Here is a 17,325-nt window from a genome sequence, read left to right on the forward strand (position 1 = left end):
AATTATAGAATGTTAGTGTTGGAAGAAACTTTAGTTGCAGAATGGTTCAGTGGAAGAGGGAGACTTGGTTTATCATTCTAGTTGTCTGTATTACCTTGGGCAAGTCACCAGCAATTGGAACAGTATCTGGAATATAGTAAATGTTTATTAAATACTTTTTGACTGTGACTTTTCCAGACTTCCCTTTCTCATGTGAAAATTTTAGAACTGGGTCTCTGAAATCTTTTAGGATTAAAATGGATCATGTTCAGTTACAAGTTACCTAGTCCAATCTTCCACCAATATATATTTTTTTTTACTTGGGCTGCAAGTAAAGCTCCAAAATTGACCTACATGAAATAATAGGAATATAATAAAAGGTTGACAATTAAATGATAAATTATATGATGCTGCCTTTTTTACTGTGGAAATTCAATGAAGAAAAGAAGTGAGAACTGAATGATCCTAGAAGGCTTTCAGGAAGACTAGATTTAAAGAAAGGAATGAAGATTCCTGGCAGAGACACAAGCAAAGGGCATGGAGGCAGGAATGAAGAGGTATGTGTTCTTGGGATAATAAGGAGACAGGAATGTTTAGAACAAAGGGTGAATTTTTTTTAGGGTTTTTTTTTTTGCAAGGCAATGGGGTTAAGTGGCTTGCCGAAGGCCACACAGCTAGGTAATTAGTAAGAGTCTGAGGCTTCGATTTGAACTCAGGTACTCCTGACTCCAGGGCCGGTGCTCTATCCACTGCGCCTCCTAGCTGCCCCTAAAGGGTGAATTGTTGAAGAGCATTGGAAAAATTGATTGGAAGTAGAGTCAAATTTTGGAGAACATTAAAGATGGAAGTTTTCTTGATATTTTATACTTTTTTCTTTCTATGACTATTATCCTACAAGTAAAATAGTACCTCTCACCTGCTACAAGGTGGGTGTTGAGGCTTTCTGTTAATTATCTTTAAAAAATATTGAATTATAAAATGTTAGGATTATAATCTATGGGATTATATTTTCATATATGATGTCTTTTTTATCTTTTTTGAGTCATACTCAATAATGAACTTGTGTTCAGTAAATTTGAGACAATTTTATGGTCACTTCCTACCTTGACAGTGAATTCCACAATGTAACCAGATTGACCTACTTGCTTTCCCTTGCACATAGATATACTCCATCTCCCATCTCCAGGCCTTTGTACTGACTGTTCCTCATGGCAGGATTGCTCTGCTCCTCATTATCACCTCTTAGACTCCATAACTCTTTCAAAACTCAGTTCAGATGCTTCCTTCTTCTGGATACCTTTCATCAGATCTCAAGCTTCTCATGCCAAACTCTACTTCCTCTACTGCTTACCAAATCTCTGTTGTGTATCCATCAAGGTTGTACTTGCATTTCTATGTGTTAGTCTTCCCCATCGGAATATAATTTCCTTTGAAGGGGAGAACTGTTTTTGCTTTTCTTCATATCCCCAGTGTTTTCACCATGCTTATTTGTGCGTGTGCGTGTGTGTGTGTGTGTGTGTGTGTGTGTGTGTGTGTTTTATGCCTTTGGCTAACAGAATTGATCACATTCTACTCTTTTTTTGTGGCCTTTGAGAACAATGATTTTTTTTTAGCTCAGAAATTGGAGTGGGAGGTACAGAATTTAGTTTTCCTTATTTCCTGATTTTTTTTTTAATCTTAGGGCAGATTTTCTAGTGTTGAATGAACTTCTTTTAACTTAGTCACACAGTTTTAGACAAGGTAACATTTTAGTGGGGAGTTGACCAAGAGGTACAAAGATGGTTTTGCAGTTTTCATAATATATGTGTTTATCTAAAAGTTTTCACAAGATCCTTTTCCAAAGTTAATGTTTGAATGCCCCTAAATAAGTAGACATCCCAGGCAGTAATACAATAAGAAGCAAGTCTTATTCATGAGATGATTTTATAGTTCTGCTTGAATAAGTATGTAAGAAGCAATTATTCTTTGGTGAAGTATACATTTGTAGAGATACTGTAATGATGGCATACTGAATGTCTAATTTCTGCCTGGTTATACTGACTGGACTAGACTAATTCTATTAAATTCAGCAAATGTTTATGAAATGCCAAGGCAAGCCACAATCCTGAAGCATAGTACTTGCTGTCAAATAGTTTACAGTTTATTTACAGGAGCTAGAGTTCATTAGCTAGGCTTCTGAGTGGTAAAAGGATGGAGTGCCATAGTGCCAAGCACTAGATTCAAGTCCAGCCTCAGATACTTAATTAGCAATGTGACTCTGAACAAGTCACTTAACAACTCTGCCTTCATCTACCACAGAAGGAAATAGCAGATCATTCCAGTATCTTTGCCTAGAAAACCCTATGGACAATATGATCTGTGGGGTCATGAAAAGTCTGAAGGGACTGAACAACTAAAAGAACACTATAGACAAATGATAAAAAAACAAATAGGGTTCCAAAGAGACATGAGTCAAGTCAGGAGGTATTTTTTTTTAATTCTTAGTATGTCCAAGACACTGCACCAAAGCAAAATCAGTCCTTCCCTCCTGTCACTCACATCCTAAAGGGGAGTCAGAAGCATGCAAACAACTGTGTATAAACAAGAGAAAGTGGAGGTAATCCCGAAGGGAAGGTCTTAGCCTTTACTCTGTTACTATAGGGACCTTTTTAGTTCTGGGCAAAGGCAATCTTGTAGAATGTAGGATTGTAGCTGACACTTAAGAGAAGGCAGGAGGCATAGATGAGTAAGGAGAACAAGTAGGGAGGGGAAGGGTCTTGGGTAAGAAATAGTGAGGACAGACCGGTGAGTGTAGCTTGGATGGTAGAGTACATCTAGGGATAACTGTAGTTGGTGGCAAAATCGCCTAAGAAAGGCTTAGGCTTTAATTCACAGGTCACGTAAATGGTGTGCAAATTACTCCAAAAAGTTCACAAATCAGGTTCTTTGGAGAAGCACTAAAGTGTGTTTACTATTGCTGTGAGCTAAAGAGGAAGAGAGACTTAATCTGATTACTAGAAACTGAGGGTTAGAAGGGTTAAAGTGAAGGCAGTAAACTATCCATCCCTAAGGAGGGAGAATACTCAGTGGGAATCAAGTTTAGGCTGGGGGAGAGTGGCAAAGGTACGGAGACAGTTGGGGCAGAGTGTCAAAGCCTTATTAAGGAAGGAAAATAAAGGCTCCCTTGGATCCCACAGCACAGAGCCGAGACCTCGTGGGTCCAGTGATGTAGGGCTAGAGCACTGGATCTAGCTGGAGAAAGGAAAGGGTGACCCGCATAGCATAGAGCCCTTAATAAGGAAGTGATGACTCCTTAAAGACATTTTCTGTGATGGGAGGAGCAAGGACAGTGCTTCAGAGTGCTTATCACCTGCTGTAGGTGTGGTTTCCCACTGCGGTCACAGGGCCAGTCCTTAAAGAGTGGCTGACTCGAGGCAGCAGTCACTGAGCACGAGCAGGGAACTACTCAGGAGTGGAGACCATCGGCCCCAAAGGGCATGACCAAGGTCAGGCTTACTGTTAAAGTCATCCAAAGTACTTTAGGAAATGGGGTTCACAAAGAGCAAGCCCAGAATGGAGAACACCTCCACAGTACAGAAAAACGCCCACAAAATTTATTTCCTATACCAAAGGGTGACTGCATTTTTCTGTGCCAAGAGGTCCCTTGCTTCAGGAAGACTGGAAAAGTGAGAAAGATGTTCAAAGACGGAGGATTTTGTATTTGATCTTAGAGTTTTAGGGAGCCTCTGCAGCTTCTAAGTAAGGAAGTGACATGACTGAGCCCTGGACTTTGGGAAGATCAGTTTAACAACTGAGTGGGTTGATCTGGGGAGAGGCTTGTGGCAGGAGATACCAGCTAAAGTCTATAGAGATAATCCAGATGTGAGGAGATGAGAGAAGGTGGCAGTGTCAGGAGAAAAGGAAACATGTAGGAGAGAGGTTGACAAAATATTTGAGGTAGTGATCACAGTTGTTTTTTGTCCCAGACTTAATACTTCCATGTTTGAACAATGAAGACTAGTTATTATTGTGGGAGACCTTTGCCTATCCAATGCAAAGAGTGATAGCATTGGTAACCTGCAGTGAATTCAAATATCAAAATTTGTCAAATATCATAATTTACTTTTTTGGTCATGGATACATGAACCCATCACATTTTCAATCCACAAATATCTACTGACTTCTGTGTACAGGCTACCCTCTGTGAAAGGTTCAGAAATGAATAAAGCTCAATCTTTACTCTAAAAGAGTTTATGAATGTTGCACAAAGCATTATATAACAGAACAGGATAAGGCATTTGTATGTTCCTGGCAAGATTTCAAGATCCATACCCTCTGTGTCTTCTGCTCCAAGCTTTCATTTTAGCATGTGAAATTTACTCATCACAAAATAAATGCTAATACTTATGGATGGTAGAATATGTGACCCTGGGCAAAACATAGTCTCTTAATATCTCAGGCTAGCCTTTCAAACTTGGTTATCAGCCAGTATGCATTTATTAACTACCCATTGTATACTGGGCACTAAGTATAAGTGTGGAAAATAAATAGTTGCTGATGACAAGGAGCTTCTATTCTACTGAGGAATGTTATGTTTTCAGGTAAGTAAATACCAGATATAATGTATATGTTGAGGGTGAACCTAAAGCCAAGCAGCACCCTGTTCAGATTTGAATTGGGAACCAAATAAAGCATTCACAAGTCATGAAACAGTTAACAAGAGGAGGTTTACTTTAACATGAAAAGGATATGCAAAAATGATATAACAATACTTAGCTTCTATAAATTCTCTCTCTCTCTCTCTCTCTCTCTCTCTCTCTCTCTCTCTCTCTCTCTCTCTCTCTCTCCTCTTGCTTTTGGTCAGCATGGCAAAGTATAGTGATTCTAGTAGCCTTTAGCCAAGCACTATCTTGCAGAGTTCTTGACTCTATAATTCTTGAGATTTTTAAGCTTTTAGGTGACCAGGAAGCTGCACCAAGGGAGTTGAGTGAAATCCCAGGTTGAATGAGATGGGGGTGAACATGTCTCATCACAAATACAAAGTAATTTGGGGACAGAAAGAACTGGGAGACTCAGGAAAGGCCTCTTGAAGGAGCCAGCATTTGAGGTGAGTCTCCCCTAAAGGAGCCAGGTATTTCAAGAAGTCAAGATAAGGAAGGAGAATATTTCTGGCATGAGGGACAGCATATACAAAGATGCAGAGGTTGGAGACAGAATGACATAAGGGGATCAGCAAGTAAGCCAGTTAATTGGAATATGGTGTATGTTTTAGGAGTAATATGTAGCTAAACTGGAAAGATAGGCTGGAGCTATATTGTAAAGGACATTAAATGCCAAAACAAGTGTCTGTAATTTATTCTACAGGCAGTTGGGAATTCTTGATGGTTCTTGGGAATGGACATTCCAATATTTCAGGAATATTAACCTGGCAGCTGTGTGGAGAATGGCTTGGCAAGGGGAGGCATTGGGTATTAAGACTAATGGGGGGGGGTTGTAATAATCTAGGCTAGACATGAAGAAATAGAGAGACAAGGACTAAGAGGAAAGATGTTGAGAATGTTTAATCAGCAAGACTTAGCATCTAATTAGATATGAAGGGTATGAAGGAGTGAAAAGTTCAAGGATGACAAGTTCTAAACATGGGTGACTAGAAGAATGGTGGTACCTTTGACAGAAATTGGGCTTTTAAAGATGCAGAAAATGTTGGTCTGTTTCTAGAAAGAAAGAAAAGAGCAGGTGGAGATGGGAAGACTGAAAAATGTATGGAAGAGAGAGAAGGTAAAAAGGAAGGAGAGGAGAAAGCCAGAGAGAAAGAGGATGATAAAAGCTTCAAACTTGTTTTTTTTAAAAATATTTTGTTTTCCAATTATATACAGTACTAGTTTCTACCTATCATTTTATGTAAGGTTTTGAATTTTACAATTTTTCCCCTACCTTCCCTCCCTACCATGGTGACTGAAATTGAATGTGTTGATTGTAAATGGACTTGCTCAATTCATCAGTGCAATAAGCAGGGACAATTTTGGAGTATCTGCATCCAGAGAAAGAATTGTGAAGTTTGAACAAAGATCAGGGACTATTACCTTTAATTAAAAAAAAACCATTATCTTACTGTGTAATTTTGCTATCTCTTATACTTTATTTTTTCCTTAAGGATATGATTTCTCTCTCAACACATTCAACTGTGATCAATTTATGGCATGGAAATAATGTAAAGACTTCAGACCGCCTTCTGTGGGGGGTGAGAAGTGGGGGGAGGGAAGCAAGGGGGCAAATTGTAAAATTAAAAAATAAATAAATTTAAAAAAAGAAAGAAATTGAATGTGTTGAGAGAGAAATCATATCCTTGGGGAGGAAATAAAATATTAGAGATAGCAAAATTATGGAGTGTATAAGATACTTCAAAAAATTAAGGTAATAGACTTTGAGTCTTTGTTTAAACTCCGCAGTTCTTTTTCTGGGTACAAAGGTGGCATTCTACATCACAAGTACTCTAAAATTGTCCCTGATTATTGCATTGATGGAATAAGCAAGTCATTACCCCCATGTTGCTGTTACAGTGTATAGTGTTCCTCTAGTTCTGCTCATCTCGCTAAGCATCAGTTCATGCAAGTCTTTCTAGGCTCCTCTGAATTCCCATCCCTCCTAGTTTCTAATAGAACAATAGTGATCCATAACATACATGTACCATGATTTGTTCAGCCATTCCCCAAGTGAAGGACATTCACTCAATTTCCAATTCTTTGACACCACAAACAGAGCTGCTATGAATATTTTTGTACAAGTAACATTCTTAGCCTTTTTCATGATCCCTTCAGGGTATAGACCTAGTAATGGTATTGCTGGATCAAAAGGTATGGACATTTTTATTTCCCTTTGGGCATAATTCCAAATTGCTCTCCAGAAAGTATGGATGAGTTCACAGCTCCACCAACAATGTCCCAGATTTCCCACATCTCTTTCAACATTGGACATTGTCCTTTCTGGTCATATTGGCCAATATGGTATGGTATCTCAGAGAAGCTTTAATTTGCATTTCTCTAATCAGTAATGATTTAGAGCAGTTTTTTTTAATATGACTATGGATAGGGGCAGCTAGGTGGTGCAGTGAATACAGCACCGGCCTTGGAGTCAGGAGTACCTGGGTTCAAATCTGGTCTCAGACACTTAATAATTACCTAGCCGTGTGGCCTTGGGCAAGCCACTTAACCCCATTGCCTTGAAAAAAAAATCTAAAAAAAATATGACTATGGATAGCTTTGATTTCCTCATCTGTAAATTGCCTTTGCATATCCTTTGACCATTTGTCAATTAGGAAATGCCTTGGTTTTTTTTATAAATTTGACTCAGTTCTCTATATGTTTTAGAAATGAGTCCTTTGTCAGAAATACTAGTTGTAAAAATTGTTTCCCAATTTACTACATTTCTTTTGATCTTGGTTAAGGTGATTTTGTTTGTACAAAAACTTTTTAAATTTAATGTAATCAAGGTTCACACTTGGGGAAGGAATAAGGAGAGGATTGGAATCAAGAACACAAATGGAGGGGTTGATATTGATAAGGATAAAGATACTTTATTATACAAAATTGGAGTGAAAAATAGGGTGGAGATGATGTTGAAGTGATTTGAATCTTCAGTGGCATCTTCCAGAACTTTAATTCTTTAACTTTCCTACATTTGTTTAAGATTGTTAATAAGCTCTGTTTCAGTCCGGATTTGGGGCAAAATCAATTTTCCTTCCAAATGGACAAACATAATACACACAAATTATTGTAGTAGTAGTAGTAGAAGGCAAAGGTCAGTCTTGCTCCTCCATACTTTGACTGATCCATCCTGGTTTCTCATTGGTTTTGAAGCTCTGATCCTCTCTCTAAGGGGTTTCTAGGAACTTGTTCAGAAATGCCCAGTCTGCTGTTCCCCTAACAAGAGACTCTTGCTCCTCTTCTCCCCATTAATTACTGTCTCTAGTAGCAAGAGAGTCCTAGGGAGGGTCTTAGATACTGTCAGCCATCCTTTTTTTTTTAATAATCTCTTTATTTTATTTTATTTTTAGATTTTTGCAAGGCAAATGGGGTTAAGTGGATTGCCCAAGGCCACACGGCTAAGTAATTATTAAGTGTCTAAGATCGAATTTGAACTCAGGTCCTCCTGACTCCAGGGCCAGTGCTCTATCCACTGCACCACCTAGCCACCCCTATTTTATTTTCATAATACTGCTTTCTCCTAGTTCTCTTCTTGCCTGACCATTCCTTCTCAGTCTCCTTTGCCAGATCTTCACCCAGATTGTGCTCCCTAACAGTGGGTGTCCCACATGGCTCTGTCCTGGATCTTCTTCCTCTATATCATTCTGCTTCATCTTATCATGGTTCCTTAACCCTAACCTCTCCTGACTGCCAGTCTCACATTCCCAACTGCCTGTTCTATATTAAATATCTCAGATTAGATGTTCACACATCTTAAACTCAACTCTTTGAAAAATCTCCCTCTTTCTTGCTTCTCCCTCTTTCTTGCTTCTCTGTGACTTTTTTTTTTAGGTTTTTGCAAGGCAAATGGGGTTAAGTGGCTTGCCCAAGTCCACACAGCTAGGTAATTATTAAGTGTCTGAGACCGGATTTGAACTCAGGTACTCCTGACTCCAGGGCCAATGCTTTATCCACTGTGCCACCTAGCCGCCCCTTCTCTGTGACTTTCAAAGGCACCTCTATTCTCCAGGTCATCAAAGCTCACCATCTAAGTGTCATCTTTCTCTCTCTCTCTCTCTCTCTCTCTCTCTCTCTCTCTGAACTCCTCCCCCATCATATCCAATTATTTCACAAGTTATTTAATTTTTACTTTAATAACATCTCTTCTATACCCCCCCACTTCTCTCCTCTGACATTGCCATCACCTTAGTGCAAGTCCTCATTGTCTCACTCTTGGACTATTTGCAGTAGCTTTCTAATTGGTCTCCTTGTGTCAGTTCTCTCTCCAACACTAATTCCTTTTTCACTCAGCTGTCAAATTGATTTTCTTAAAGCTCAGGTCTGACCGTATCACCTCCTCAAATAAGTTCAGTACAGTCTGCCTATTCCTTCCAAAATCAAATATAAAATTCTGTAAAATATAAAATTCTTTGATTTCTAAAACTCTTTATGACCTGACCCCCTTCTTTCCTTTCTAGTTTTCTTACACTGTACCTGGCTCCAAGTATTCTAAGAGTCTAGTGACACTGGTCTCTTTGTTGATTTTTTGCATCTCCCAACTCAGGCTGACCTGAGTTCCCTGGCTGACCTCTGTCCTTCCTCATCTCCTAGCTTTCCTGGTTTCCTTCCAGTCTTAGCTAAAGTCCAGCCTTCTGCAAGAAGCCTTTCACATCTTTCCTTAATTTTAGTGCCTTTCCTCTGAGATGATCTCAGTTTATCCAGTGTCTATCTTATTTTTATATCACTATCTCCATGTTGTATCTCTATTAAATTGTCCTCTACTGTAGGCAGAAACTAGTTTTTGCTTTTGTTTGAATCCCCAACAGTTTAGCTCAGTGCTTGGTATTTAGTAAGTGCTTAATAAATCTTATTGACTAGACTTGACTAGTTAAAATTCCAAAAATAGCATCAGTGAAGATGAGATATTTATACCCTGAATAAGAAGATACCTTTAAAACCAGAACAAAGCCTTGTTGCTTTAACCTTATTATAGGTTGATGAAACTACTCTTGGTCATATTCTCTCCCCAGATATAAATATGTGTAGTTAATATGATATATCAGCATTTTAAAGACAGGTGGGCAAAAAATTTGATTATAGTAGCTATAATTAAGGGACTCTTACCATCAAACACAACCTTGATTTAATTTATTCTCCTAGTCTTTATCACTTCCATGTAATTCCTTGTGGCAATGTCTTCTGCATCAGAACACCTCTTATGAGAATTGAATTAAAGCAGCCTACTTTCTTACAAATTCACTGATATTTTTTCTTTATTCCACATAATAGAATACCTGTGTATTTCACTAGTTATTTGAATGTTCTTTGGAGATATATTGTTGGATAAAGGAAGAGAGGGAATTTAAACATATGCTAAGTTGTCTTAACTGGCCTACTTGCTTTAAGCCATTACCAGCTGCTGTTTTAATCATTAATGAAGCAGCCTTTTGTTATGTGTGAGGTATGTCAAAAATTGTGTTTGGGGTCTTGTTTTCACATTGAATTTGATGGCGAGAGATCCCGCTTTTCATCTTGGAAAGGTTGGTCTGCAAATCTCTGGGAGCCTGGGACAAGGATAGCACACTGTAATAAAACACTATTGAGTTCTTTCCATTTTTGAATTCTGGTTTTGGACATCTTGAGTTATAGAAGCCTATGGATTATCTATGGGAGATGTTGGATTGGAGTTCAGTAGAGTTGAGGGCTGGTTATGTAGATTGGGGGTCATTTGCATTGAAATGATGATGGAGATAATAGTTTTAAGGCTTTTCATTTGTTTCTTTTTGTTTTTAGGTCACATTAGTTTTCAAAAATCTCTCTCCCACTCTCTCCTACCTCTCAGTATTCTTTTGTAACAAAGACTTAAGAAAAAAAGAGTTCAACCTAGTCAACCGAACATCAGCTAAGTCTGACAATATAGGCAACACTGCACACTGATAGTTGAAATGGAGGGAGAGATTTGTATTTTCTCAGCTTTTCTCCAGGGCCAGGCTCAGTCATTATCCTTATATGCAGTTCAGCCTTATATTATCACTCTTTATATTTTCATTGTTACAGGTAAAAATAGCTATCTATATTGAATATTGGATATTTCTGTTCTGCTTACTTCATCAGTTTATTTAATTTTTTCTTTTAAATTAAAATATGGAATCCCTCATGAATTTATTTGTTGTCCTTATACAAGGGCTATGCTACACTATCATTTCAGTTTTAGTGTATGTGCTGTTGAAGTGAGTACTCATCAAAGTTTTACTATGCTTCTCTGAATTCTTCATGTTTGTTATTTCTGTTTAATTTAATTTTTAATTTTTGGAATAAAACAAGCATTTTTACAATATAGTATAATTGCACATAAAACTGCAAATTTATTAAGTATAACTTTAAATATATAATAAAGTGATCATGTAAATTTCTTTTCATTGTTTCTTATAGGTTGATAATATTCCATTATGTTCATGTTTTATTTCCATTTGTACTACAAAAAGTGGTATCTCCTATTGAGTCCTTGTGTAAATCCTCAAAGGAGAAATCATGTGGTGTTGAAACATTATTAGTCAAACTAGAAAATGGCATCTGAGAAATTATGCTTCATCATATTTGAAAGCTGAGCCTGCAAGTGTTTCCAGATGGCAAAAATACCTCATAGGAGCCCTCACAGTTCTTAAAACCTTTGAGATCATCTAGTTTGAGCCCACCTTCTCTAATAATTGAGGAAACTTAGGTTCCAAAAAGTGAAATATTCGATAATGTCCAGAATTTGGATTAGAACCTTGGTCTCCTAATTTTGGAATCATTTTGAATTGTGGTGTTAGAGATAGGAAGCAAAATTATAATTGAAATATCATTTTATAGCTTGATAATTTTTGATTAAAGATAATTTTTTTCTTTCACTGTTGGAGAACTGGAATTCCTGAGTTTGGCATTGGGGGGGGGGGGGGAACCAAACCTTTTTTATCTTTCATCTTGTTGCACAAAATGAAATTACGCAATTGTACTATCCCTGGCACTATCAGTGTTCACTTGGTTTTAGTTCCAAATGAAATAACAGCAAGAGGTAGTAGACAGGTGGACCCTTAATCAAGACACTTGTGTTTTAGTTCTGGCTCTGCCACTAACATACTTACTAGTTAGGCACTACACTTGATTTTTCTGAGGTTTAGTTTTCTCATTTGTGTAATAGTGATAATAATACTAATACTGTTTACCTTATAAGTCTGTTGTAAAGAAAGCACTTTGTGACTTAAAGTACTATGAATTAATATTAGTTACTTAGTATTGTACAGAATAAAACACTGTTAAGTAAATTAATTCATATAATTTCAAATTAGAATTTAATCTTTTGGGGAATCACATGCTAAATAAAAGATTTGGATGATATGATCTCCAAGTTCCTTTCACTCAAAATATTCAATGATTCTATAGTTTTTAAGTCTTAAAAAGACCAACTTTTCATTCCTAAAAGGCTTAGAGCCTCTTAGGAGATTGTGTTCTTCCCATTGTTGTAACTGTAGGTAATGTATGAGTTAAGAAAAGCTTCTCAAAGACATTTTCTAACTTATTTTGGTTCTCCTTTTGGAAGTCTGCATGATTTGGGAGTGAACTGGTTCCCAGTTTTGGGGGGGGGGTTAGAATGGACTGATCAGGTTGTTTTGCTTGAAAAATGACCACCCACCGTTTTGGAAGTTCACCCCTGAACTCTTTTTTATTTGTTTGTTTTTAATGATCCTAAACATTTTTACCCAACTATGTGCACAGATAATTTTCATCATCCATCCTTTTGCAAGCTTTTGAATTCCACATTCTTCTACTACCCTCTCTTCTTTCCCCCCTCCCGATGGCAGCAAGCAATCTGAAATAGGTTGTCCCTATTAGTCATGTTGTGAAAAAAGAATTAGAACTAAGGGGGGAAAAGGAACCATGAGAAAGAAACAACATAAAAGAAGTTTTAAAAAGTAAACATAGTATGCTTTGCTCTGCATTCAGAACCCATAGTTTTTTCCTCTGGTTATGGATGGCATTTTCCTTAAAAGATCTCTCAGGATTGATTATCCCTAATTATTGAACTGCTGAGAGGCACTGCATGCATCATAATTGATCATTTCACAATGTTGTGTACAGTATTCTTCTGGTAAAGCTCACTTCACTCAGCATCAGTTCATACAAGTCTTTCCAGGCTTTTTTGTGGTCAGACCATTCATTTCTTATTTTTTTTTTTTCGGTTTTTGCAAGGCAAATGGGGTTAAGTGGCTTGCCCAAGGCCACACAGCTAGGTAATTATTAAGTGTCTGAAACCGGATTTGAACCCAGGTACTCCTGACTCCAGGGCCGGTACTTTATCCACTGCGCCACTTAGCCACCCCCGAGACCATTCATTTCTTAAAGAACAATAGTGCTCCATAACATTCATATACCATAGCTTATTCAGCCATTCCCCAATTGATGAGCATCTCCTCAATTTCTAATTCTTTGCCATTCCAAAGCTGCTTTAAATGTTTTTTTACATGTAGCTCTTTTCCCCTTTTTTAATTTCTATGAGATACAGACTAGTGGTGGTATTGCTTTATCATAGGGTATATATACAGTTTTATTGCCTACCCATGAACTCTTTTTTTTTTTTTTAGGTTTTTTGCAAGGCAAACAGGGTTAAGTGGCTTGCCCAAGGCCACACAGCTAGGTAATTAAGTGTCTGAGGTCAGATTTGAACTCAGGTACTCCTGACTCCAGGGCCGGTGCTTTATCCACTGCGCCACCTAGCCGCCCCCACCCATGAACTCTTAATTTCTAAATGAATAACTTTTATTCAGTTTTTATCTTCCTTGACTTTTCTGTGGAATTTGACCTCTCTTGGCTTCTGTGAGTGACATAACCATTCTTTCTTTCTTTCCTTTACTGATTCATTATCCTCTTTCTGCTCACTGAAAGTACTACAGTACTTTGTCCTAAAACTTCTTTCATTTTTTTTACATTATTTTCCCATAGTAATCTTATCTACTCTTATGAGTTTATTACCTTTATAAAAGTGACTTAAAAATCTATTTATCAGGTGGCCAGGTGGCGCAGTGGGTAGAACACCGGCCCTGGAGTCAGGAGTACCTGAGTTCAAATCTGGCCTCAGACACTTAATTACCTAGCTGTGTGGCCTTGGGGAAGCCACTTAACCCCATTGCCTTGCAAAAACTAACCAAAAAAAATCTATTTATCAGTTCTAAGTTTTTCCCTGGCAACTTTGCATTTTTTTGGAAATCTACCTATAAATTGTTTTTCATATCCATTGTTTCTTATGAAGCAATAAGATTCCTCTATATTCACATACCACACTTTGTTTAGCCATCCCCAGTTCAGTAGGCATGACACCCAGTTTTCCCATTTACTCCCACCTCCATTCCCTTCCTCATCTCACTCAATGGAATGTAAAAACCTTAAGATTAGAGAATATTATTTTTATCTTGTCTTCATAGCACCTTTTAGTCATTTAATATATTGTTGAAGTGAATTGTTCCATTTGTTAAGATGATAAGGATTTAGATGTTCTCATCCTTTGTATTTGGACTGAACACTTAAAAGAAGACAAAGAAAATACTCATTACAGATATTCTTGGTCTACCAAAACAGATTCCCACACTGACCATTTCCAAATAAATGCCTTGTTCTATATTAATTAAATCCATTATCTCTTTGGTAGGAGGTGGATGTATTCTAGTCTCATGATTTGTCATTACATTGATCAAAGTTCTAAAATCTGTTAAAGTTGCTGTTTTACTCTATATTGTTTAATATGCTGTTGTGATATATATATATATATATTGTTCTCCTATGCTCACTTAAATCTGCCTCGATTCACTCTGAAGCTGGCCATTTCATCATCCACATTGCTAAGTGGAGCAGTGGGTAGAGGGCTGGACCTGGAGTCAAGACAATCTGAGTTCAGTTCCTGCCTCAGACACATACTGTGTTACCCCGGGCAAGTCACTTTACCTCAGCTGTAAAATGGGGATAATTAACACCTATATCACAGGGTTGTTATGTGGAACAAATGAGATCATATTTAATAAATATAAATAAATATTTATATATATATATAAATACTTCTTATCACACAATAATATTCCATTACATTTATGACCACCATTTGCTTAGTCATTTCCCAATAGATGGATACCCCTATAATTTCCAGTTTGAGGCTACTATGAAAAGTAGCCTCAAAATATTTTTGTACCTATAGATCTTTTTTTTTTCTTTCTTGATTGCTTTGGAGCATAGACCTAGTCATGATTCTACAGAGTTAAATTTAGTACTTTCAAGAGAATAGTTAAAAATTGCTTTCCAGAGTGGCTAAATTAGTTCCTGGCTCTACCAGCAAATGCAGTAGCACGCCTCTTTTCCTGAAGTCTCCCCAACATTTCTTGTTCTCTTCGTTTGTTTTCTTTGGCAATCTGATGAGTTAAAGGCAGAACCTCAGAGTTCCTTTAATTTGCATTTCTCTAATTATTAGTAATTTGAAGCATTTTTTTTTCAGGGTTGTTGATAACTGTTTAACTGTTTAACAATCTGTCCATATCCCTTGACTATCTACTAAAGAATGTTTAATCTTGTTTTATATTTAATTTCTGTGAAATTGTGTTCCATTTTTTTCCATCAGTTTTTTGTCAAATAATGAAACCTTAACCCAGTAGGATCTTTGGGTTTATTTTTCTATTTGGGTGTTATTGTTCTATTAGAAACCAGGAGGGACGGGAATTCAGGGAAGCCTGGAAGCATTTGCATGAACTGATGCTGAGCGAGATGAACAGAACCAGAGGAACATTGTACACCCTAACAGCAACATGGGGGTGATGATCAACCTTGATGGACTTACTCATTCCATCAGTGCAACAATCAGGGACAATTTGGTGCTATCTTTGATGGAGAATACCATCTGTTTCCAGAGAAAGAACTGTGGAGTTTGAACAAAGACTATTACTTTTAATTTAAGAAAAAACCCGATATCATATTATGTAATCTTGCTATCTCTTATACTTTATCTTGTTCCTTAAGGATATGATTTCTTATCACATTCAATTTGGATCAGTGTATACCATGACACAATGTAAAGACTGACAAATTGCCTTCTGTGGGGGGGGGAGGGGGAAGTAAGATTAGGGGGAAAATTGTAAAACTCAAAATAAATAAAATCTTTAAAAAAATTTAAAAAATACAAAACAATTTCATTTTGTTTTTTCTAGCTTTTATAAAAATAATACTTTAGGGGCGGCTAGGTGGCACAGTGCATAGAACACTGACCCTGGAATCAGGAGTATGTGAGTTCAAACCTGGCCTCAGACACTTAGCTGTGTGGCCTTGGGCATACCACTTAACCCCATTGCCTTGCAAAAACCTAAAAAAATAAAAAAAAATTCTTTGGAAATTTGGTTTGGTATTATTGACTTGATCTACCTTGATCAATTAGTATTTTTTCAGTTATTTAGATCTATATTTCTGCAAAGAATGTTCTGTATTTGGGATTCCTATAACTCCTGATGTGTCTTTGCATATCTGTTCTCAAATATTTGATATATTCTGTAGATTCCAATATATTCTGTAGTTTTTTTAATGGAATTTCTATTTCTTCCTATTGAGTTTTTATTGGTAATATACAGGAATTGTCATGATTAATATGAATGTTTTATAGCCTGCAACTTGCTGAATTTATTAATTGCTTCCATTAATTCTTGGTTGGCTCTTGAGAGAGAGTTTCGTTAAATCACATAATATGGAAAAGAGGATGATTTTGTTCCCTCTTTGTTTATGCTTATTACCTCAATTTCTGTTTTCTTCTCTTAATGCTATAGTTGGCATTTCTAGGATGATGTTCAATAACAATAATAATATTTGTCCTTCATTCTTAAAGAACACCATGACATCAGGGATGTAGTGTCATGACAAGCACTTGAATATTGGATTTGAGTGAGGGGTTACTGTGCTAAGTCACCAGCCTCACTTTCTCCCCCAGAGCCATCTAAGATCTAGTGGCCAGATTTGAATCAGGATGACTAGAGATGTCCATGGATGTATGGCAGTCAGGGTTAAGTGACTTGCCCAAGATCACACAACTAGTTAGTGTCTGAGGCTGAATTTGAACTCCCATCTTCCTGATTCCAAGGCCAGCACTCTATCTACTGCATCACTTAGTTGCCAGGATGATGTTTAATAGTAGTGGTGATAGTGGACATCTTTTCTTTATCTGTTATCTTATTGGAAAGGCTTTTTTCTCATATAGTGTTTGTGCTTGGTTTTAAATAGCTATTACTTATTATATTAAGAAAAATCTATAACCTTGCTTTTTAGAGTTTTTAACAGGTTTATTATATTATGATTTTTATGTGACTTACTATATTTATGGTTTTCCTTTTATTGAATTGGACTGAATTTCTTTATATAATTGTCAGTGCCCTAGTCTTTTTATTTGTTATATGGAAAAATTTGAAATGAAAGCTAATAACAGAGAAATCAGTTCTTTTTTACTTAGAGGCTCTGTATTCTACTCCTTATATTACTTATTATTTTTGTAACCTGGAATGGGTCATTTTTCTACTTCTATAAAATATGAGGGAGAAGAAAATTGGACTCTATGGATTTTAAGGTCCCTTTCTTCTTTAATATATGATCCTGTGATCCTAAAATGTCATTCATGGCATACTCTGTATGT

General features: G+C 36.9%; 1 protein-coding gene and 1 pseudogene across 3 annotated transcripts in view; one reads left to right on the plus strand and one right to left on the minus strand.

Annotated features, from left to right (window-relative positions):
- Window positions 1–17,325, plus strand: part of TOM1L2 (target of myb1 like 2 membrane trafficking protein) — a 170,746-nt gene that overhangs the window by 2,180 nt on the left and 151,241 nt on the right. The window lies entirely within an intron of this gene.
- LOC141503782 (U6 spliceosomal RNA) lies at window positions 10,779–10,878 on the minus strand (annotated as a pseudogene).

The sequence above is a fragment of the Macrotis lagotis genome, chromosome X (genome assembly GCF_037893015.1).
Source record: "Macrotis lagotis isolate mMagLag1 chromosome X, bilby.v1.9.chrom.fasta, whole genome shotgun sequence".
In the NCBI taxonomy this organism is placed as follows: Eukaryota; Metazoa; Chordata; class Mammalia; order Peramelemorphia; family Peramelidae; genus Macrotis; species Macrotis lagotis.